The following is a 22,933-nucleotide window of genomic DNA, read 5'->3' as shown; positions in this document are numbered from 1 at the left end:
TTATAATGTTGTATGCCGGACACATAACTTTTTATCCGAATTAAGAGATACTTTAATGGTGTGCTTATGAGACAGTGTTTCCTGTAGAATTTAGTGAGACCCTGGTGGCTGGAGAGTCTAGGAGTGTCCGGGGGCATGCTGGCCCTGAAGAAAAATGTGTACATTTTGAATTCAAAAGCATCTGTTTGGTGCCTTTTTAGAGCGAACCATAAATCTAGGTTAATGATGAAGGTGAGGATGGGTTGGTGTATCCCTTAACCACTAGGGTTGTAGGGGCACCATATCCTGTGGTGTCTTGGGCAAGTACAGCCTGGTGGTGCCCATCCCTCTTCAGCCCAACAAATGTTTCCACACTAATTATGAAAGGCAATGCCACTGTAAATTAGTCACACCCACAAAGCACAGCAACGAGAAAGGAGTTCAATGCAAAAAAATCTGCTTGTCATATAATTAGGCGAAAACAATTTAAATGCTGTACTATTTCGAGGTGGTCTGTTTTTTGTGATGGACCCATGTGGGGGAAGCTGATATTGGAGGCAAGGTTTGTTTAAAAAAGAGGGAATGCATTTTACCACAAAACGAGAAACTAAGTGACAAAAAAAACAGGTTCGCAAAACAACAAAATGTCAAAACAAAACAAAACATGAAAAGGTCCAAATGAAAAGCATAGACCAAAACTGAAAATGAAAAATGAATGGAGCAAATTTACAAAGAAACCAGAAACAAACATACCTGGCATGGTGGTACAAGTTAAATGACCCGACAACGTGTGCTGTTCAGAATGCCCTTATAAAGGGGTGAGAATATCCAGAGACAGGTGTTTGAATATTGACCAAGTTTCATATGGGGATAGCTTGGCACTAAATCTTTTTGCCTGGTCGCCGAGAGTTGAAATGTTCAATGTGGCACTCATCAAAGTCACATTTTATCCAGCGGTCTAATTACACTGCAGGCGGTGTGTGACAAACAGCGCAACAACCAAATCTTAGCAAGTGTGGAGCAACAACCTTGGAGAAAAAATACACACCACTGCAATTTGCAAAGATTCATATAATGAAAATTCTAAAAGCTATTTTTATTAAGTTCACCATATATATATGTATGTTATGTTTTTTAGTAATGCAAGTTTTTGATACTCTGGCAGGACCAAATGAACCAGGCCAGCCCGTCAGAGTCTTCTTATGTATCAGGATCAATGTGAGCCACTCGGGGCAAATGAATGCTTTGCGATGCACCCACAATGAGCCAGGCAGAAGATCAACAGCCAGATGACATTTTGTCCCTGGCCATCCTTGTCGGGTCAGTCCAACAGGCCATTTTGATGAAGGCATCTCTGGTTTCCTGCCTGGTGGCCAATATCTTTCTTTACGGGTGGTGGTGCTTAATGAGGAGGAGATGAGAGGGAAAAAAAACGAGGTTCGGTCGCCGTGTGGGAGGGAAGCGTCTCGACTCGCCGTGTGGCCAAACATTTTCGGCTTTCCTGATTGCTTCTCGATGCCAGACGAGGCCGACTTCAAACGGAATAGTCTAATGCAACGCGGGCCAACGTTTTTTTGTCTCTCATTCGACTTACGCTTTTGATTTTCTTTTTCTTTTCATGTGCTCACGCTGCACTGTGCTCGGTTTTCCCACACCGCACGTCTCATCTGCAAGGGGAAAGAGCCTTTAAAGACGCACTGTTTGCCTTGGACCTCGGTCTTTGTGTCTCTATTTAGCTGATAAATTAGACTTCTAGTTTCTCTAGAGTCAAGTTTCAGTTTCAAATCACTCAGGCTTTTGAATTACTATGACGGATCTCAGTCTGGAAGCTGCGGTTTGTGGAAAATGTATTCTCATTCTATAAGCACGGAGAATCACAAACCCAGATCCCCTCAACATTAACGTAGACTGCGTAAAGAGAGTTTACTTTTTCAATTACATGGGCGTGCACTGGCATGGGATATAACAGTGTGGTACTCTGGAAGCATAGCAGTAGGCAAGATAATCTTACAGAGCCTAGAAAATCATCTAAATATTACTTTATTTCTAGAATAGACTACAATAGATAGACTAGACTAAAATAGTCATCAATTTGCATGCAAAAATGCCTTTTTGGCCCAGGTTGTTTGGACTGTATTGTTGCTACAGTAAGCCTGTTGCCGCTCTAGTCATTGCACAGTTGTCTGGCGCACCTGCAACATAGGCCAGTCTACAAGCACTACCTTTATAATATTGCTCACCTTTCTTTGAGGATTGTATCTAGACAATAATTCAGGGTTGGCTTTCACTTGACAATCACCTTCAATCACACTTTTCCAGCATTTGTATTCATTAAAGCGCATTAAACACGCTCACTTACAGTACTGAAATAGTCTTATATGACTATTTCAAAACTACACACGTTGTTGTCATACACTTTCAAACATACAGTACTAGTCAAATGTTTGTCATCGGTCAAACATGCCTCCTTACAGGGCTGAAATGGTCTATTAAACACATGTCAACAGCTCACACATTTACTGGTCAAACGCTTCCGAACACCCAGGTCATAAGTGCTCATTCACTTAAGTATCATACGTTTGTTCACAGTACTGAAATGCATGCATTGATGATGGTGAAATATACTCATATACACATGTCAAACCCATTCACACAGGTTGGTGCAGAGTTTGTGTTCATAAAATAAAGGTAAAACCTTTCAACAACGTGAGTGAAAGTGCTTGACATATATTTATGTTTTTATTCCACCATTTTCTATGCATGAATCTTAGTAATGAGCACTTTCGACCAGTGTTTTTGGAAGTGTGACCATCAGATGTGTATGGTTTTACATTCCATTGCGGTGCTATAAGTGAGCGTGTTTGATTTGGTTTTACAAACGTTTGATCAGTGTGTTTGAATGTGTGACGAATACCTGTGTAAGGTTTTGATATACTGTAAGTGAGCGTGTTCGACTTCAGTTTATGTAAGCAAACCTTTGACTTGTTTGTTTGAAAGCGTTTGACCGATATGCGTGTAAGGTTTTGACATGTGTTTCATTTCATTCATAAGCATAAGAGCATTTTAGGTGCAAGTATCAGAATCAATAGTAAATTATGAACCAGATAGTGACCCCTACTATCCTATTATTTTTTCTTCAAGTATTTCATTACATGTTTATTGTGGAGTTCCACCTCTGATCTCATTGTAAACAATCTACACGACGTTGTTAATCTCTTCTCTTCTCTTCTCTTCTCTTCTCTTCTCTTCTCTTCTCTTCTCTTCTCTTCTCTTCTCTTCTCTTCTCTTCTCTTCTCTTCTCTTCTCTTCTCTTCTCTTCTCTTCTCTTCTCTTCTCTTCTCTTCTCTTCTCTTCTCTTCTCTTCTCTTCTATACTAGCTGCTGCACTGCTTTTGCCGCTCCCTCCCCTTTTGGAGGCGGCCTGAGTCTCAAATTAATAGAGCACTCCCACACGATCAGGGAGTTTCATTTGGAAGCGGTCACGCCACATAAAGCAGCGCAGATATGAGCAGTTCATCGAGGGACCCCCAGGAGTCCGAGAATAACCTTTGCGTCACGCTGCTCCTCCACCTGCTGCAAAACTCCTGACATTGTCTTCATTTAGGCACAAATTACTATTGTCCCTGAGATTTAGAACAAGAAAATTCGAAACAGGCGTGCAGGCACGGGCTCTCACTGGGTCTCGTCAGACCCTCGAGGCCCCCCCTTTTTGTTGTATCCAGTCCAATCACATTTCATCAATTTGCATATAAAAATGCCTGTTTGGCCCAGGTTATGGACTGTATTGTTGCTCCAGCAAAGAAGAGAGAGATGTGGGAGAATATAAGAAGAATCTTGGAAAGTATAATAGGTACTGTTTATCGTGATTCAAACAAGGTGACCATTTCTGAATTGACCAACAAACCCAGTGATAATGTGTAAAAAAGATTAATAAAACAAGCTTCTTTAGTTATTTAGGGGCCAAGTGTCTTTCGTTAACCCACAAGCAAGACACGACGAATGTTGGAGTGAGGTCTATATTACAATTAAAATTAAAACAACATAATATTCTGGGCTTGTGAGTATAGGAACGGTTGCATTGGTGTCACTATTATGCTTTCAAAATAGCTGACAACTATTGATATACCAGAAAAGCAGAACACAACATAGACAAAACATAGGTCAGTGGAAAATTCACCAAATCCAAGGTGAAGCAGTGGTTTTTCCAAACAGAATAGTGCTGGTGGTTTGGTCACACTCAAGGCAAGACCCCTCCAACAGTAAATCAGACCACCACTTAAAACAACTTAGAGATTGTATAAGGACTAACTGACTGTATACATTGAGACAACAAGTGAATAAAACGAAAATAAAACGACTACATTCAGCTATATGGAAGGTGCATTAATCAGAAAGAGACAGGAATGACTGAAATAAAAAAAAGTTAGAGCTGAAAATTCATGCAACCATGACTACCGTATATATATATATATATATATATATATATATATATATATATATATATATATATATATATATATATATATATATATATATATATATATATATATATATATATATATATATATATATATGCTTGACACATTTCAATAATACAACAGGCGTTATTAGGGCCAGAAGTATGGATTAGCCCCTACACTTGCATATGAAATGCTCTCATGAAAAAGAGTGAAATGTTTCTTTTCCACAAAGACAATTGAAATACGTTCATAAGCAGTAGTCAAACACTTTTATTGACCGTGACGAAACGTTTTGGGTCATGACGACAGGTGAAATAGCACTCTTAAACAGTACAGAAATTGCTATGGTCAAATACATTCATAAATGCTGATGAAATGCTCTCATGAACACATATCAAATGTTTTCATGCTGCTGAAAAGTTTATGTTCATAAGGTTAGGTAAAATACGTTTGTAAACAATACTGTACTGCTTTCATAAACACATTTAGAATACATACATACAAATGTTTGAAATGCTTCTATACTCACTGGTCAAAGATTTTGAGCATAAATATAAGTAAAACATACTCACCAACAGTACTGAAATGCACTCATTAACACACGTCAAATGCTTACATACACTTGGTATAACACTTTTATAAAAACTAGTCAAAGACTGGTTAAATGTGTTCATACATAAAAAAGAGTTCCCACATTTTGAGAGCAATTCAGCACTGTTTATCAGCCCTGTGTAGGAAAGCATTCACACTTGTTAATGAGAGCATTTCAATATCTTAAGTGCATTTTACTTGTCCTCATGAACAAAAACATGTCACTCCTATTTCTTCGAGCCTTTAAGTTGCAAACCAGTGATCAAGTCCTGAAGTATGGCCCAAGCGGGATACCATACTTTCACTTTAACGTGTGATCCCTTTTTCTTTTTAAGTGATTTGCACATTTTCTTTCTGACAATTTATTATTTTTTTCTCTGCCAGATTACAATGAATTAAAAATCTACAACTTTACAATACAACTGAAATGAAAACAGCAGGAAAAAAAACGTATCTTGTTACCGTTTCTTCGATTATATCGACACTTTTTATATTCGTATTTTCTAGAAACAGAAAGATGATATCAGAGCATTGAATGAATACAGGAATCACATCATATTACTGGTGTTAGAAAGATAAACTCCTATGGGATTCACTTTAACTCAGTAAAAAGATACACATATTTACAAGAAAAGATAGATAAATATAATTAATAAAACATACAGCTTAGGGGTGGCCAAACTAAAGCCTACGTTTCACATTGGACCTGTCATGCCTTTTTAATCTGGTCTGCCGTAAAAAAAAGCTCTTAAAAGAAAACATTTTTATTATCCTGGTGTTTATTCTTTAACCCACTCTTCCATAAAAAATATAATTTTTGATAAGAATTGTGTGCATTCGAAAAATGTTCATGTCATTTTTTATATATACTTTATAAATGTGCATCTTTCTGCATTTGTGATTTTTTTATCATGCTTATCTTATTCGTCACAATACTTAAGCAAAACAGAGTTTTTATTACATTTTGTCACAATTATTGGTTTTAAAAGGGGATCAATACAGTATATTATTCTGCTTTAATTCTGAATGTTTCGAACCAAATTTTTTTATCAACAAAAAATACAAAGTAGAATATAAAATTTACAACTAGATAGCCGTAGGTTCATTCATAAATGCGTATTTGAAAAACATATATTGCTGAGATATTTGATCGAGACTGTGTATCGGCAGATAAAAAAGAAAATTGTTTGCCTATCCCTGGTATATCATAAATGGAAACTATGTAATCATTTACCACTAGATGTCACTGTATTGGGTAGTTCAGCCAAAAACCTGTTTTTGCCCAGGCTTTCACAAGGTTTTTGGTTCTTGGGAGTAACCATAGCAGCAAAATGGCACTCAATTTTGTCAACTCCCTCTGATTGAGCCATGTATCATGTAAAATCAATACACGTTTCTCGACCTATTTTTTTAAAAAGTGCACTTGATGATACAGTGGGACCTCGCTATTTTGCGGTTCGATGTTCGCGGGTTCAGAGCTTCGCGGGTCTAAAAAAATAATAATAATAAAATGAAATAATAATAATAATTATTATTATTATTATCTCATCTCATCTCATTAGCTGCTCCGCTTATCCTCAGTAGGGTCGTTGGGGTGCTGGAGCCCATCTCAGCAATCATCGGGCAGTGGGCAGGGGACACCCTGAACTGGCTGCCAGCCAATCGCAGGTATTATTATTATTTTATTTATTTTTTTAAAGCATTTTTGAAGGGGCTTTGCTACTTCGTGGTTCTACGTTTGCGGGTTCAGAGCTTCGCAGGTCTAAAAAAATAATAAGAATAAAATAAAATAATAAAAAAAATAAAAAAATAAAAAAAAAGTTTGATCGCAAATACATAGAGGGATTAATATGTATGTAAATATTGAAATTGTCAATATTAAATTTACTATATTTTATACCTTGTGAAAAGCTGGTTTACTGTATGACTCTATTCATAACAAATCTGGTTAAGTTATATTTATGTTTTTCGCTTTGTTCATTTAAGTTTGTGTATTTTTGCTCATCATTCAATATTGTTTTTGTAATTACGTTTATTTTTTACCTCTCGAGGCGCTAAATAATACATTATGTCCTTTGATATCAAATCAGATACATGTTTATAAACTGTAATTTTTCACCACACTATCTGAGCACACACAAAAAGACCAAAAAAACAATTTGAATATATAAAATCACATGCTTACCTTTCTCCTTTCTTAATGTGATGTGATGTTTGTTGCAACATGCCTGAAGAGAAAATAAATTGAAAAAAAAAGAGAGCCATTGTTTCCTGGCTTTATTTGTTCATCTATGAAATTGAAACCCGCATCTATTTTTGGGGCCACATTTTTTGTCTGTTTGCTCCAATAAGTCAGTCAATTCGCAACCATGGAAAATTGCATATGGCAAATCCTCATGGAACCCCCTCAACCCCCCTACAAGGGTCTTCTCTTATCATTATTTTTGCAATAAGCGAGATTAGACATGCTCACCAGCTCAATCGTGACTGGGTGCCTCACAGCGAGGATTACAAACATGACTAAACCCTCAATGGACACAAAACGATTCATGTTTTTCCATAAAGTCTGCTTAGTAAAAACATACAGTACATACATTTTATTTATTTATTTTTTTAAGCCTAAATTTGAAAACAAAACACATTTAAAGATAATAACCAGTTTGTTTTACCTAAATAATATGCACAATGCTATTATTGGTGCAAAAACAACTTGGTTTTATTTTTATAAAATATTTTACACGCAATAGTCCAATTTTTTTCGTTCTTGCCTAGTTCAATATAGGACGTAACTGTTCAGGAAATTGAGAAATCATACATACACCCTAACCCTAACCTAAAACGTTTATTAACATTTTTGGTAGTACTGTAATGTATTAGTGCCTGCCGTTTTTGTTATGTCATAGCCCCAGTGCATGGCGGGTTGAGAAATATTCCACAATACCTTATCCCCGATCGCAAATTGCCGTCAGCGAGGACCATCACAGTGTATTTTTGACGGCCAGCTGTTTTTTGCTATTATGTCCAGCAACAAGAGAACTGCAGTTTCGATCCCATATTGCTGCGAGTAAGAACAGGCTGAGCATATTTTTGTCAGGCCTGGTGGCTGTTTTTGCTTTTGTCCGCCAAAAAGTGAACTAGCACCTAAAATGAAATGCTCTCAAGCGTCTGTGATCCGTTATTACCAATCCCATATCGTTGCAGAAGGCACTTTTGTTGGTAAACATGTTATTACAACACACCTTAGGTGAAATACATGGTTGTGAAAGCGATCTATTATTCCCAGTCGACTATAGCTGAGAGCAGGGGCCGGCAGCTTGCATTTCATTTTAATTCAAGCCACTGAAGCGTGCCATTGTGGCCTGCCTGAAATAAACTGCACTGATATGGCAACAATCCATCATCTCCAATTGACTATTGTTGAGAATGAGGGATGTGAGAGCAAACTTGTGTCATGCACGGGGGGCTCTTTTATTCATTTTTTTTCACCTAAAAATTCAACTATTGCTCTGTGCAGGGGTCAAAAAACACAGGGAGAACTCTTTATTCGTTCAGTGTAAGCCACTGAAGCGTGCCATTGTGGCCCCCTAAAATTAACTGCCCTACTTTGGGCTCAGTCCATGATCCCCAGTCGTTTATTGCTTAGACGGGGTGCCACGAGAACACATTTGTGTCACGGTTGGTGGGTTTTTATTTCATTCTTTCAGCCTAGTGCAAAATAAACAGCACCTGTGCGGCCCTGATCCATTATCCGCGATCGCTTATTGCTGTGATCAAAGATTAGCCCAGCACAGTTTTGTCGGGCCATGCAGCTTTTTTGCCTTTTCAGCATTTCATCCGAAAATGGACTGCACTCGTGCATCCACGACCCATTATCCCCAATTCCATATTGTTGTCAGGGGTATCAGTAGATGGCACTTTTGTCGGCAAGTGTGCCATTATGGAACACCAAACATGAAGTAAATAGTTGCGGTTGCAATCTTTTATCCCCAGTTGACTATCGCTAAGAGCAGGGACCAACAGAGCACTTATTTTTTTCCAGTTCAGGTTGCTGAAGTGTGCCATTGTGGCACGCCTGAAATAAACTGCAATGTTTTGGCCTCAATCTATTATCCCCTGTCAACTATTGTTGATAATAGGGGCCAAGCTCTTTTTTCCGTTCTTTCCGCCTAATAAGAAACCAACAGCAACCGGCTGCGATCCATAATCCCTGGTCGACTATTTATAGAATTTCTATGACAGGGTGCAAAACACTAAAGAGCATGTGACATGTTTTAAAGAAAATCAAATAACTTCAGGAAAATAATGTCTCAGATCAATTTACACTTAATAATGAAATCCACACTTGTCCAATTGAAGACACATATTTTCATAGAACACCATTAACGTTTTCTGTAGCAGGAATGTTTGATACAAAAGAAAGTGTAACTTTTGTAATCTTTTAAAAATTCTTACAGCAAATACAGACACCAAAACACAAAGATGCATTATCCCGGAGCTGTCAAGATGTCCTTCGGAAAGGCACAACACTCTCTGCTCTTGAAACCTTTATTGTGTTTTTCATTTGACAGCACACAATAAGCGTATTGATAACAATGACATTTTTGAAAAAAAAAGCCATAATTTGATCATTGATAGTTTTTAGTGATATGATGAACCATCCAAATAGGCACACGTGAAGAGACAATTCATTTTTTCCCTGCTAACCAAATGATTGTTTACTCTCAGGCTGCTTATTGCCACACGACTCAAAATTGTATTGAATTCATCTGCTCTGTCCTGTTCTGTGTGACAAACTGAAGAAAATTGAGTTGACCATCGGAATACAGAAACCTATCCTTACAAAGTTTTCAATTTACAGAGCGGGGAATGTTTTTATCACCCCCTCGTTACGGCTTTTTCCCTACAACAACAAGAACAAATTAGTTTGCGAGGCTAAAAATGTATACAATTCAATATTTGCGATGCTGTTTAAGATGCATCCAGAATGCTTGCCTGTCTGCTATTGGTCAACATCATATTAGATGCTGGTTCGCATCATAAAAATAAAGCTTGCGATTATCGAGAAATAATCATGGCCTTAACCAATTGAGGACATAAAATGCTGGTCTGCTAATCGTTAACGTCACGGCATAATGAAAAGTAACAATATGCTTTTGCTTCAGAAAAGTTCCCAAGTTGGCATTAAAATACTGTATTTCTTTCTACTATGGGTGCCAAGGCCATCAGTGGCGCTTAGAATAAGCAAAAACAGTAACCTTGGAAACAAAGCCTGCAACAAGGAAATCATGCAAGCCATTATCCTTGGTAAATAACATGTGCATTACCAATCAGTAATAAGGACAACTGTCAAAAATAAGGAGGCGATTAATGCAAGGAAATATTCTATGAAGATGACAATCCACTTTGAGGTTCTAACATCCGTTTGAATTCTGATCTACACTCACCATCTACTAATCCACTCTGTGTTTACCCACTAGCTCCACCATACCAGCTCAATACACATTACACCATGGGCATAAGCATCCCGTCTTTGGGGGTGCACCCCCAAATTCAACCCAAGCGACCACCAAAACACATTTTTAAATTTTCTTTTCCTTAATAAATAACAAGGTAGGCTAAAATATGTTGGAAAAAAATGCTAGATTAAAAACAAAAAAACAAAAATATGAACAACACTGTAAAAATACTCTACTGCCTTAAAATGGTTCAGTCCATTCTATTCCTAACACCACATCAGAGTATGTCTGCAGCAGTATTCTTGTAGTATTTTCTGTTGTAGAATTTTTCTAGTATATCTGTAGTGTTAGTGTAGTTGTATTTTTGTATCACAGTGTTACTGTAGTAGTATTTTTGTATTATTTTCTGTAGAAGAATTTTTGTAGTGTATCCGTGGTATTATTATAGTTGTATTTTTGTTGTATTTTTATTTTATTTTTGTAGTTTTTCTGTAGTCGTAATGTTATAATATTGCTGTAGTATTCCTGTCCAAATTTTAATTTAGCAGTGTTTTTGTATTACAGTGTTATGGTAGTAGTATTCTTATTTCTGTAATAGTATATTGTATCATATTATTACTGTAGTAGTATATTAGTATTTTCTATAACAAGAACGAAAACAAAATGTTATGTTGGACTATTTAGTCTTTGTTGTTTTTTTCCCTATTTCTAGTACAATAAGGACGAAGTTGGTACAAAAAGAACAAACATTTTTTATTACTCGAACTATATTTGCAATTGTATATAAATATATCTATCTTTTTGTTTGGCGGGCTGTAATTTTCCGTAGTTTGAGATTTAACTTTTCCTTTCCATCTTTTTTTGCGTATTTTATCTTTTTGACATGTTTTCCCTGGAGTTTCATGCCTAATCTCGTTGCATACTATGTTTCACAACATTGATAGAAATGACAAGAATGACAATTCATTTCAATATATTGATGTATAATGTTATCTAATCCTATACACGTGTATTACATATAAATCGTTCTTACTATATACTATTTTCTTATTTTATGCTTTTATCTGTGGTACAGGAAATTCAAAACGCATTACCTACATATTTCTATAGGTTCTTTTTATCTATGTTTTGTATTATTGTTGAAATTATTTAATTTCAATTTATTTCCCTTAACTTATTGTTTTAAACGGTGTTAATTTGTCTTGTAAATATTCTTGTACCACCAGGATGACACTTCTTAATTTTGTTGTGCATTTCACATGTTACAGGGATAATATATTCTATTCTATTCTATTCTATTCTCATTATCATCATTAGCTGCACCGCTTATCCTCAGTAGGGTCGCGAAAGTGCTGGAGCCCATCCCAGCAAACATCGGGCAGTGGGCAGGGGACACCCTGAACTGGTTGCCAGCCAATCGCAGGGCACACAGGGACAGAAAACTCGCTCGCTCATTCACACCTAGGGACAATTTGGACCGGCCAATCCACCTGAAATGTATGTCTTTGGAATGTGGGAGGAAACCGGAGTGCCCGGAGGAAACCCACGCAAGCACGGGGAGAACATACAAACTCCGCACAGGAAATCTGGTAGCTGGATTTAAACTCACACAGGAGGTTCCCACCTTAGAACTGTGCCGCATATGCGCTAACCACTGCACCGCCGTGCTGCCCCCTATTCTATTCTATTCTATTCTATTCTATTCTATTCTATTCTATTCTGTTTTGTTCTATTTTATTCTATTCTATTCTATTCTATTCTATTCTATTCCATTCTAATCTTTTTTTGTTCTATTCTATTTTTTATACTGCAATTTCAATTTGCGATCTCCACCCCAGAGTTGATTAATGTGATATCCTTGGGGTCTACTGTACTAACCGAAAAATTTAGTGAAGAAGCTGCACTAAAGGCAAAGCTACAGACTCCATGCACAGGATTTCATTCTGTTTTCCTAAAAAAATCCAGGTTTCCATTTCACTTAAAGAGCCCGCAGGGTGTGTAACGGTCTAAATGTCTTTGGCATTATAAAGCTCAGCATGACAAATGACCCGGATCCTAGCAGGTGCTTTTTCTGTTCCCCGCAAATAGATAGGTGCCAGAGCGGGGCTTCACCGTTCAAGCGTTGCTTGTTTGTAACAGTGGGCGTCTGACGGTAGGTAGTGGGTCATTGTGCTGTCATGTCAAAGTTTGAAGGCGCAAATCAAACCAGGTCCTTTTAGATCAAGCCCAAAATAAATCAGCGTTTGTTGGCTTTTATATTTGAATTTCTGCTTGCTGTTTCATTCTCGCTTTTGTGCCCTTCTATTGCTCAAGGCTCTTTGTGTGTGTGAAGATTGGTGTTGCCTGCATCAGCAAAATTATGCGCCATACCTTGAAAGCAAGAAAACAGATTGCCACTACATGGAATGCATCTTTTTGAAATCTTAAAGCTACTAGATGTTGCTGCATTGAGCCGTGTAACTGAAAAAGAGAGCAAAAAAACCTCAAGTGATAATACAAATCACTGAGACTCAAAGTGACCAAATCATACCCTTTTACTTCACATCTTTTGGCGAGCCTTTTTTAAGTTTTGCTGTACCCTATTAGCAAGCTGTTGGGCAGTTACGTCAGCTCCATATAGGTCAGACTAATGTCAGGTTAAATAAATGCAAATTTGTTATACATCATATATTTTTGCTTAATATTAAAATCAATTTTGTTGTTGTTTTTAATGAATGAAGTTAAAATTGTGAAATAAGATTAACAACACTATCGTGAAAAAAGAAAAATAAACATATGAAATATGCATTCTGGTTTTTCTATACAAAGGCAAGATGGATAGACAGACAGACAGACAGACAGACAGACAGACAGACCGACAGATTAGATAGATAGATAGATAGATAGATAGATAGATAGATAGATAGATAGATAGATAGATAGATAGATAGATAGATAGATAGATAGATAGATAGATAGATAGATAGATAGATAGATAGATAGATAGATAGATAGATAGATAGATAGATAGATAGATAGATAGATAGATAGATAGATAGATAGATAGATAGATAGATAGATAGATAGATAGATAGATAGATAGATAGATGGATACTTTATTCATCCCCATAGGGAAATTCACACTTCCAGCAGTCTCCTTGTGTTAAAAATAAAACAATAATAAAGTAAAATGAATATAATACAGTTTATTAAAATGAGAGCCATCATTATGACGAGAGGCATCAAGATAGGCTTTTTATTTAGGGTGGTGATGTCCCTGGGGAAGAAACGGTCTCTCAGCTGTTGGTGTTTCTTTTGAGTGACCTGTGGCACCTAACCAGAAGGCAACAGGTCAAAGAGGTGGTTTCCAGAGTGAGAGGAGACCTTAAAGTTGTCGGCTCTGCTGTGGTATCATGAGCCGGGAATGTTCTCCACACTGGGCAGAGAGCAACCAATAATCACCCGTGCAAGGTTGATTACTTGCAGTACGTTCTTTCAGAACCTCCTTGATCTGATACCTTATCGTGGTGGAGGAATTTGTGTGTCCCAATGATCCTAGGAGCTATGTTGTCGGGGGCTTTAAGCCCCTGGTAGGGTCACCCATGGCAAACAGGTCCTAGGTGAGTGGCCAAACAAAACGCAGATCAGAAGACCCCTTATGATAACACAAAACTTTGGTCCTCGTTTTCCCTCGCCCGGATGCGGGTTACCAGGGCCCCCTTCTGGATCCAGGCCTGGAGGTGGGGTCTGCTGGCGAGCGCCTGGTGGCCGGACCCTTACCCACGGGGGCTGGTCGGGCACAGCCCGAAGGGACGACCTGGGACCCTCTTCCCATGGGCTCACCACCTGTAGGAGGGGCCAAAGGGGTCGGGTGCGCAGAGAGCTGGGTAGCGGCCAAGGGAGGGGTCCTTGGCGGGACGATCCCCGGCTACAGAAACTGGCTTTTGGAACAGGGAACGTTACCTCTCTGGCAGGGAAGGAGCCCGAGTTGGTGCGTGAGGTTGAGAAATTCCGACTAGATATAGTCGGACTCACCTCTACGCACGGCTTGGGCTCTGTTACCAGTCCTTTCGAGAGGGGTTGGACTCTCTTCCACTCTGGAGTTGCCCGTGGTAAGAGGCGCAGAGCGGGTGTGGGCATATTAATTGCTCCACGGCTCGGCGCCTGTACGTTGGGGTTCACCCCAGTAGACGAGAGGGTAGCCTCCCTCCGCCTTCGGGTCGGGGGACGGGTCCTGACTGTTGTTTATGCTTATGCACCAAATAGCAGTTCGGAGTACCCACCCTTCTGGGAGTCCTTAGAGGGTGTGCTTGAGAGCGCGCCCCCTGGGGACTCCCTCGTACTGCTGGGAGACTTCAACGCTCACGTGAGCAATGACAGTGAGACCTGGAGGGGCGTGATTGGGAAGAACGGCCCCCCTGACCTGAACCCGAGTGGTGTTTCGTTATTGGACTTCTGTGCCCGTCATGGTTTGTCCATAATGAACACCATGTTCAGACATAACGGTGTCCATATGTGCACTTGGCACCAGGACACCCTAGGCCGTAGTTCGATGATCGACTTTGTTGTCGTTTCGTCGGACCTGCGGTTGCATGTTCTGGACACTCGGGTGAAGAGAGGGGCGGAGCTGTCAACTGATCACCACCTGGTGGTGAGTTGGCTTCGATGGTGGGGGAAGATGCCGGCCCGACCCGGCAGACCCGAGCGTGTTGTGAGGGTCTGTTGGGAACGGCTGGCAGAATCTCCTGTCAGAAGAAGTTTCAATTCACACCTCCCGCAGAACTTTGCCCATGTCCCGAGGGAGGCGGTGGACATTGAGACCATGTTCCGCGCCTCCATTATCGAAGCGGCTGATCAGAGCTGTGGCCGTAAGGTAGTCGGTGCCTGCCGCGGCGGCAACCCTCAGACCCGTTGGTGGTCACCGGCGGTGAGGGATGCCGTCAAGCTGATCGGGCCTTCCTGGCCTGTGGGACTCTGGAAGCAGCTGGCAGGTATCGGCTGGCCAAGCGGAATGCGGCTTCGGCGGTTGCCGAGGCAAAAACTCGGGCATGGGAGGAGTTTGGCGAGGCCATGCAAGCCGACTTCCGAACGGCTTTGAGGAAATTCTGGTCCACCATCCGGCGTCTTAGGGGGGGAAGCGGTGTGCCATCGACACTGTGTATAGTGCCGGTGGGGGGCTGCTGACCTCGTCCCGAGATGCTGTGAATCGGTGGGCGGAGTAATTCGAAGACCTCCTCAATCCCACCGACACGTCTTTCTCTGGGGAAGCAGAGCCTGAGAACTCTGGGTGGGGCTCTCGTATCACTGGGGTTGAAGTCACCGAGGTGGTCAAAAAACTCCTCGGTAGCAGGGCCCCGGGGGTCGATGAGATCCACCCGGATTTCATTAAGGCTCTGGATGTTGTAGGCGTGTCATGGTTGACACGCCTCTGCAACATCGCGTGGACATCGGGGACAGTGCCTCTGGACTGGCAAACTGGGGTGGTGGTTCCCATCTTTAAGAAGGGGGACCGGAGAGTGTGTTCCAACTACAGGGGAATCACACTTCTCAGCCTCCCTGGTAAGGTCTATTCAGGGGTACTTCAGGAGGAACAGTGTGGTTTTCGTCCTGGCCGTGGAACACTGGACCAGCTCTATACACTCTGCAGGGTCTTTGAGGGTGCATGGGAGTTTGCCGGTCCGGTCTACATGTGTTTTGTGGACTTGGAGAAGGCATTTGACCGTGTTCCTCGGGAGGCCCTGTGGGGGATGCTTCAGGAGTATGGGGCCCGAATAAGACTGTGCGGTCCCTGTATGCCCGGTGCCAGATTCTGGTCCGCATTGCCGGCAGTAAGTCGGATTCGTTCCCGGTGAGGGTTGGGCTCCGCCAGGGCTGCCCTTTGTCACCGATTCTGTTCATAACTTTTATGGACAGAATTTCTAGGCGCAGCCTTGGCGGGGATGGAGTCCGGTTTGGGGGCCTCAGCATTGCGTCACTGCTTTTTGCAGATGATGTGGTGCTGTTGGCTTCCTCAGGCCGTGATCTTCAGCTCTCGCTGGAGCGATTCGCAGCCGAGTGTGAAGCGGCCGGGATGAGGATTAGCACCTCCAAGTCCGAGGCCATGGTTCTCAGTCGGAAAAGGGTCGTATGCTCCCTCCGGGTCGGGGAGGAGATCTTGCCCCAAGTGGAGGAGTTCAAGTATCTTAGGGTAGGATGGAACGGGAGATCGACAGACGGGTCGGTGCAGCGTCTGCCGTCATTCGGACCCTGTACCGGTCCGTCGTAGTGAAGAGGGAGCTGAGCCAAAAGGCAAAGCTCTCGATCTACCGGTTGATCTACGATCCTACCCTTACCTATGGTCATGAACTTTGGGTCATGACCGAAAGAACACAATACAAGTGGCCGAAATGAGTTTCCTCCGCAGGGTGGCTGGGTTCTCCCTTAGAGATAAGGTAAGAAGCTCAGTTATCCGGGAGGGACTCGGTGTAGAGCCACTGCTCCTCCGCGTTGAGAGGCGCCAGTTGAGGTGGCTCGGGCATCTAATAAAGATGCTTCCTGGACGCCTCCCTCAGGAGGTGTTCCGGGCATGTCCCACCGGCAACCCAGGACACGTTGGAGAGACTATGTCTCTCGGCTGGCTTGGGAACGCCTCGGGGTCCCGTCGGATGAGCTGGAGGAGGTGGCTGGGGATAGGGACGTCTGGGCTTCCCTTTTAAAGCTGCTGCCCCCGCGACCCGACCTCGGATAAGCGGAAGACAATGGATGGATGGATGGACGTTCTTTCTGTCAGTTCATAATATTTCCAAAAAAAAAGTATATGTATCTGTCGATACTACTCTGTATTTACTTGGATCAGGTCGAAACAAAAATCTAAGTATCACCCCCCAAAAAAGTTCCCAGAGGTCAAATGCGCCACTGTGCCCCTTTGACGGAGCCTCCCGACCCCCAAGGGTGCCCAGCCCCACTTTTTGAGAACCACTGATTTTTCAGGGTTACTACGACCAGGTTTCCACTCTTTCCACGGGATATCCCGCTATTTTACTCACCCTTACTCTTACAATGTGAATCATATTGTTTTGGAATTCCAAGGTTAGTCCAATCTTTGTCAACTCCTTTATCTTTGAAAGAGCCATTAGATAAAACGAAATGAAGTCCCACATCTCGCTATGGCATTGTTCATCAATTAATCTGACAAGGAGCATTTGTGTTTGACTGCACGGATAAATTTGGACTACCCAATTTTTACACTTTGATTTAACACCAGTTCATCCGTTTTAATTTTAACACTCCAACACACCCATAAAAGAAGCAGTTTTAATGATCTGACACTCCGATTCTCCAAACCTTCAATTGTTGATGCTTGAATCAATTTTTGAATCATTATATTGAAAGTAGGCCTGAATTCCGTTACAAATGCGAATGGATTTTTTCCTCCCTCCTGATGCTTGAGTGGCTTTGGTGATGTGTTCAAAAAATATGTAATTTCTGCTGATATGAGATCTGGCATTTTGCTCAGTGGCAGTGTATCTATTACCCTCAGCTTTGCTCAAAATTGAGTTACAGTAAACATTTGATGGAAATGTGGGAATTCTAAGAACAATACAGAAGACAGCTGGTATGTGGTGTTTTCACAATCCGGAATTGGATGTTTTTTCGGCCGCCTTGTTGTAGTATTTCCCTTAGTATAACACACCACCAAAACATTAAAAAAATATTTGTATTAGCCTCCTGCGTACTTCTTTAACTATTGCTACAGTACAGTACACTAATAATACAAAATTAATTGCACTAAGAACTCCATGCACTACGTTGTAAATATTTTTGCCAATCTCATGATTCTCTTCTTAGTGTTTTATACGTGTTCATCTCGTTAATCCTGGAGAGCCATGTCTAATCTCTTTGCAAATATGGTTCACCATGATGTTATCAGTGAAAATGAAGGCTATTCTCTTGTAGTTAAATATAACTGCGATTAGTCAACGACACAACATTTTGAAGTTGTCAATATGCTATCTACTGAACTACCTCCCGCAATGTCTCTCCCTGTTTGGTTCAAAATCTTGTGTGCTTTGTGAAGAATTCAAAATAGTGTGATACAATACTGTATATTTTGTACTGTATTTATGCGCTTTGGGTCCCAAGGCTTGCAGAGATGCTAAAGAGAGAAGCTAAAACATAACGGAAACGAAGGTTGCAAATTATCAAGAAATACAAAGAAAGCACATAAATGGCTACCCTTGCTAAGTTGCATGACCGTTACTAATCGAGGATGCAAACTTATGGTCTGCTCTTGGTTTGTGTCAGGGCTAGGGTGGAGCTTATTTTCAAAGTTGCAAAAAGTCACTGTCTTACCCCCTAATTGTGTTCCATCACACAAAAGAACAATTGCTCTGCAGTTTGGTCTGAACAAAATACATTTTAGAGGCAGCTCAATGGCTTAGAAGTTTGGCGTTTTCTATCGGTTTTCTTAAATGGGAGTTCGAGAGATGCTAGGGTAAGTCACAGATGTGTAAGTTTATATCTCAAACAATTATTAACCACAAGTCATTGCTCAGCAAGATCAGTCTAATTCAAATAGTATAATTTTACTTGACCTACTTTTGAAGACAAGGTCAGCAGATCTTCTTTGTCCTACAAGAAGTGATTGACATTCAAAGATCAGCATCAGGTAAATATTCAGTGCATTCAAACATTTCTGACTTGCATAATTTTCATGATCGCAGCTTGCACAAAAGACATTTGTCACACCATGATACAGTTTTATATTCCATCTGCATGAATAGTCAGGGAACATAATGGCGAGACCTTCTAATCAATGTTCATCCATATTGCAGGTGGTCCTCTCATGAACAACATGGCTTTAACTAGATCAAAGAAAGAAGTGTATCTGCTTGGTACTTATGTGTCTGAACTAACTGGAATCAAGCTAGCATCAGTTCGCATGGCTCTTGGTTTCCATCTACATCAACACTTGGAATTGCACAAGCCCATCAGAGTGTCTTCCGCAGTGACAGTAAAAGAAATATCATCATTTTGGAATAAAGCAAGAATTCCAATTCGAGATTCACAAAATTGTCAGACTAAACTTGAAAAACATTTTCAAGCATGGCTAAAAAAAAACAAAAGACAACAAAGAACTTGATGACTTGTTTGACATTGCTCATGCTAATGCTCAACAATATGACAATTCCAAAAGACTAAGAGTTTTTGTTGGCTCAAAGAGCAAAGGGAAGAAAGGGGTCAATGACAAAAAATAGCAGAGAAAGAAAAAGGACTTGAAAAAAAAAACAAGAAAAGACCTTGAAACGGCGCATAGAATCTGAATCTGAGCAAAGAATTGTGAAAGAGTCAGTTCAATTATCATGTAGCAGTAGTAGTTCGGAATAGATGATAAAGATGATAAAGAAGATGATAAACCAGGAAAAAGTCATGACATATCAGATCTATTCTTCAAAAATATGGATGTTTCGATCCCAGTTCCGTTTAAATAGAAGGGAAGAATATGCACACCTTGGCGTGTGTATCTTCACAGTAAGGATCTTCCTGAAGGCCTGGATCTTGGCACCTCTTCTGCAAGTGCCTCTCGCGCTGATTTGCAGCTTATAAAGTCTTTGGTGGAATATTCAAACATAAATGTGGCAATATCTAAGGCTGGCCTTCAGAAATATTCCAATCACCTGTGGTATCTAACACCAGAAACGGTTACACTCGCTTTGTATGACAAGCCAGTGCATCAACGAAACAACTCATGGTCGCTGCAATGAAAAATAAGGAAAACATAGATGAAACTGCTGAACAGGATTTTCAAAAGAGGATATCTGTAGATTTAGACACTGTTACTAGCAAATTTCTAAAAGACTCTGTGTCCTCTAGATGTAGCACTTTCATCAAAATCATGGACCTTCCTGTTGGCATCTCGATGTTGAACCACAGGAATGGGAATCACGTGATGACTTCAAACAAGCTTTGGAAACTTTAGGCAATCAGTGTGGTCAATGATCTTGCAGAACGAGGTGTGGCGCTGATTAAGGAATACTGTGGTCATATCACAAAAGATGAAACTGATCCGCAGCATCTGCTGCAAATTGCTGAAAAACACCGCAATTTCTCAACAGCCGTAAAGAGACTCCAATAAAGGACTGAGTTTTTCTTATTGTTTGTATTATGTACCTAAGCCATCATTATTTTGTGTGTGTAACCGGCATAAAGGGCGCTAATTCCAATTTATGTAGTGATTGAGCGACCTGTAAATATTCACTTACATGACTGAAACTTCTGCTGTGCAGTTATTGATGGAAGTGGAACATTTTTGTGGGGTAAGATAAAAGAATACATGAAAAAAAATATTGGTCATATAAGCTCCACCCTAGATAGATAGATAGATAGATAGATAGATAGATAGATAGATAGATACTTTATTCATCCCCGTAGGGAAATTCACACTTCCAGCAGTCTACCCTGTTGTTTATTAACAGATGAACATGATGCCCTAGGGGTGCTTGTAGCGAAGTGGATGACGTCACGCCAGTCCAAAAATTCGACATCCCTGCGGCAGATGGAAAACTTTTCTTTGTGAAAATCCAGGGATACACCACCTCGTGTTAGCAAGTCCGCCTCCTCTCCGATTCTCCCCGGCTTTCGTGTCTCTGTTTAGCGGCGTTGAAGCCGGATTGCTCCGGGTGGCTACACGTTAGCTAGTCAGGGCATCATAAAAATAACAATATGTTACTGTCTAAAATGCCTCCCATGATGCCTTTCTCTCGCTCCATTCTGCTCACAATCTCTTTGTAAAATAGTGATATACAATACCCTATGTGTGTACCGTATTAATTCGCTATGGGCTCAAGTGATATTAACTGCTGTAGAAAAAAAGTATGATAACAATGGAACTGAAGCGTGCAACTATCAAAAAATGAGAAAAAGGCACACAAATCTCTACCCTTGCGAGGATGCTTGGCCATAACTAAGGATATAAAATGCTGATCTGTGATTGATTTGCATCACGGCATCATGAAAATATCAATTTTGTTATAGTCTGTAATACCTGCCACAATGCCTCAGTTCAGAATCCTGTGTGTTTTGTAAAGACTTTGCGTGTTGACAATAAAACAACATACATTTTTTTCTACTATATTTATTCGCTATGCTTTGAAGGCTTACACTGATGCTAACGGAAGAGACAAAACGTGATAAGCATGAAAACTAAGCTTGCCATTTTCAAGAAATATAAAGAAGGCACACAAACCCCCGCTAAATTTCATAGCCCTTAGTGATCAACAAACTGGACCATTTTAAGGATAAGGACTCATTTATAACGAAGGCATCTTCTCAGGCATTGTTTTTTAACCACTGTCCCCCAAAAGTCAAAGTTGGAAATAAAAACTTGAAAAGAAAAAGGAAAGTGAAGGGGGTTACTCCTGGGCCGCGCGACGGAGCGAGTTCGGCGGACGCGACGTCACACGGCGCGACGCGAGAAAAGGCGGCGGGCGTGATCGGGCTACCCCCGAAACTGTGGGGAGCCCGCTCGTCCGACGACCCCAGTAGCGCGGCGCGACGACAGGAGGCCGTCCGCGCACGGCGGGCGTAAGGCGGCGGACGTGCGCGGGACCCCCGTAACTGTGTTGGTGTCGTGCGTATCGCGCCCGAAAGTACCCGCGGCGCGGGTTAGGGGCTCGCTCGCGGGAGCGACCGAACGGCACCCGCGGTGAGACGCAAGTATAAACCCTGTCGTGAATTTGTCTCCGATTGTCCCGGGCGAACGTAAAATCGCCCAGCTGTACGACTCTTAGCGATGGATCACTCGGCTCGTGCGTCGATGAAGAACGCAGCTAGCTGCGAGAACTAATCTGATTTGCAGCTGCGATTGGCTGGCAACCACTTCAGGGTGTCCCCTGCCCACTGCCCGGAGATGGCTGGGATGGGCTCCAGCAAGCCCGCGACCCTAATAAGGATAAGCGGTGCAGATAATGAGATAAGATGAGATTTTTTTTTATTTCTTTTGAAGGTGCGCCGCTACTTCGCGGATTTTCACTTATCGCAGGTGGTTTTGGTCCCCATTAACCGCGATAACCGAGGTCCCACTGTACCAACAAAATCGAAGCATGAAGTGTAAGTGCGGGAAACCAAGCTCTCAGCTGGAGATGTCTGCCTCAAATCATGTATTTTTATTTTATTTTTTAAAACGTGTGCTTAGTAACAGCATGAGGCGGGCAGAAAGATGATTCGACTCAGGGCTCATAACTTAAACATACAGAGACTTTTATGCTTCAATCCACCATTTATCTTTTGAAAAATGGTTAAAATGAAACTACTAGATTTGGTCTGACATATTTAATTTTTCTTTAAACATTGTTCATCCCAATAACTATTTCAACAATTGGTTTTTAGAAAGGCTCTTGAATTATCCAGGAATCAACTATTCACTTTATACTAATACAGTAAACTTCGGAATACAACATGCATCAGTTTTGAGGTGCGGATCGTAATGTGA

At 41.0% G+C, this 22,933-nt stretch overlaps 1 protein-coding gene and 1 pseudogene across 4 annotated transcripts in view; both read left to right on the top strand.

Moving 5' to 3' along the window:
- Window positions 1–22,933, top strand: part of ncam2a (neural cell adhesion molecule 2a) — a 343,057-nt gene that overhangs the window by 16,873 nt on the left and 303,251 nt on the right. The window lies entirely within an intron of this gene.
- Window positions 22,224–22,369, top strand: LOC148369692 (5.8S ribosomal RNA; annotated as a pseudogene).

The sequence above is a fragment of the Urocampus carinirostris genome, chromosome 3 (assembly GCF_059441175.1).
Source record: "Urocampus carinirostris isolate Australia breed hairy pipefish chromosome 3, RoL_Ucar_1.0, whole genome shotgun sequence".
NCBI lineage: Eukaryota > Metazoa > Chordata > Actinopteri > Syngnathiformes > Syngnathidae > Urocampus > Urocampus carinirostris.
Note: the sequence above shows the minus strand (reverse complement) of the source record. Positions and strands in the feature narration are given on the sequence as shown.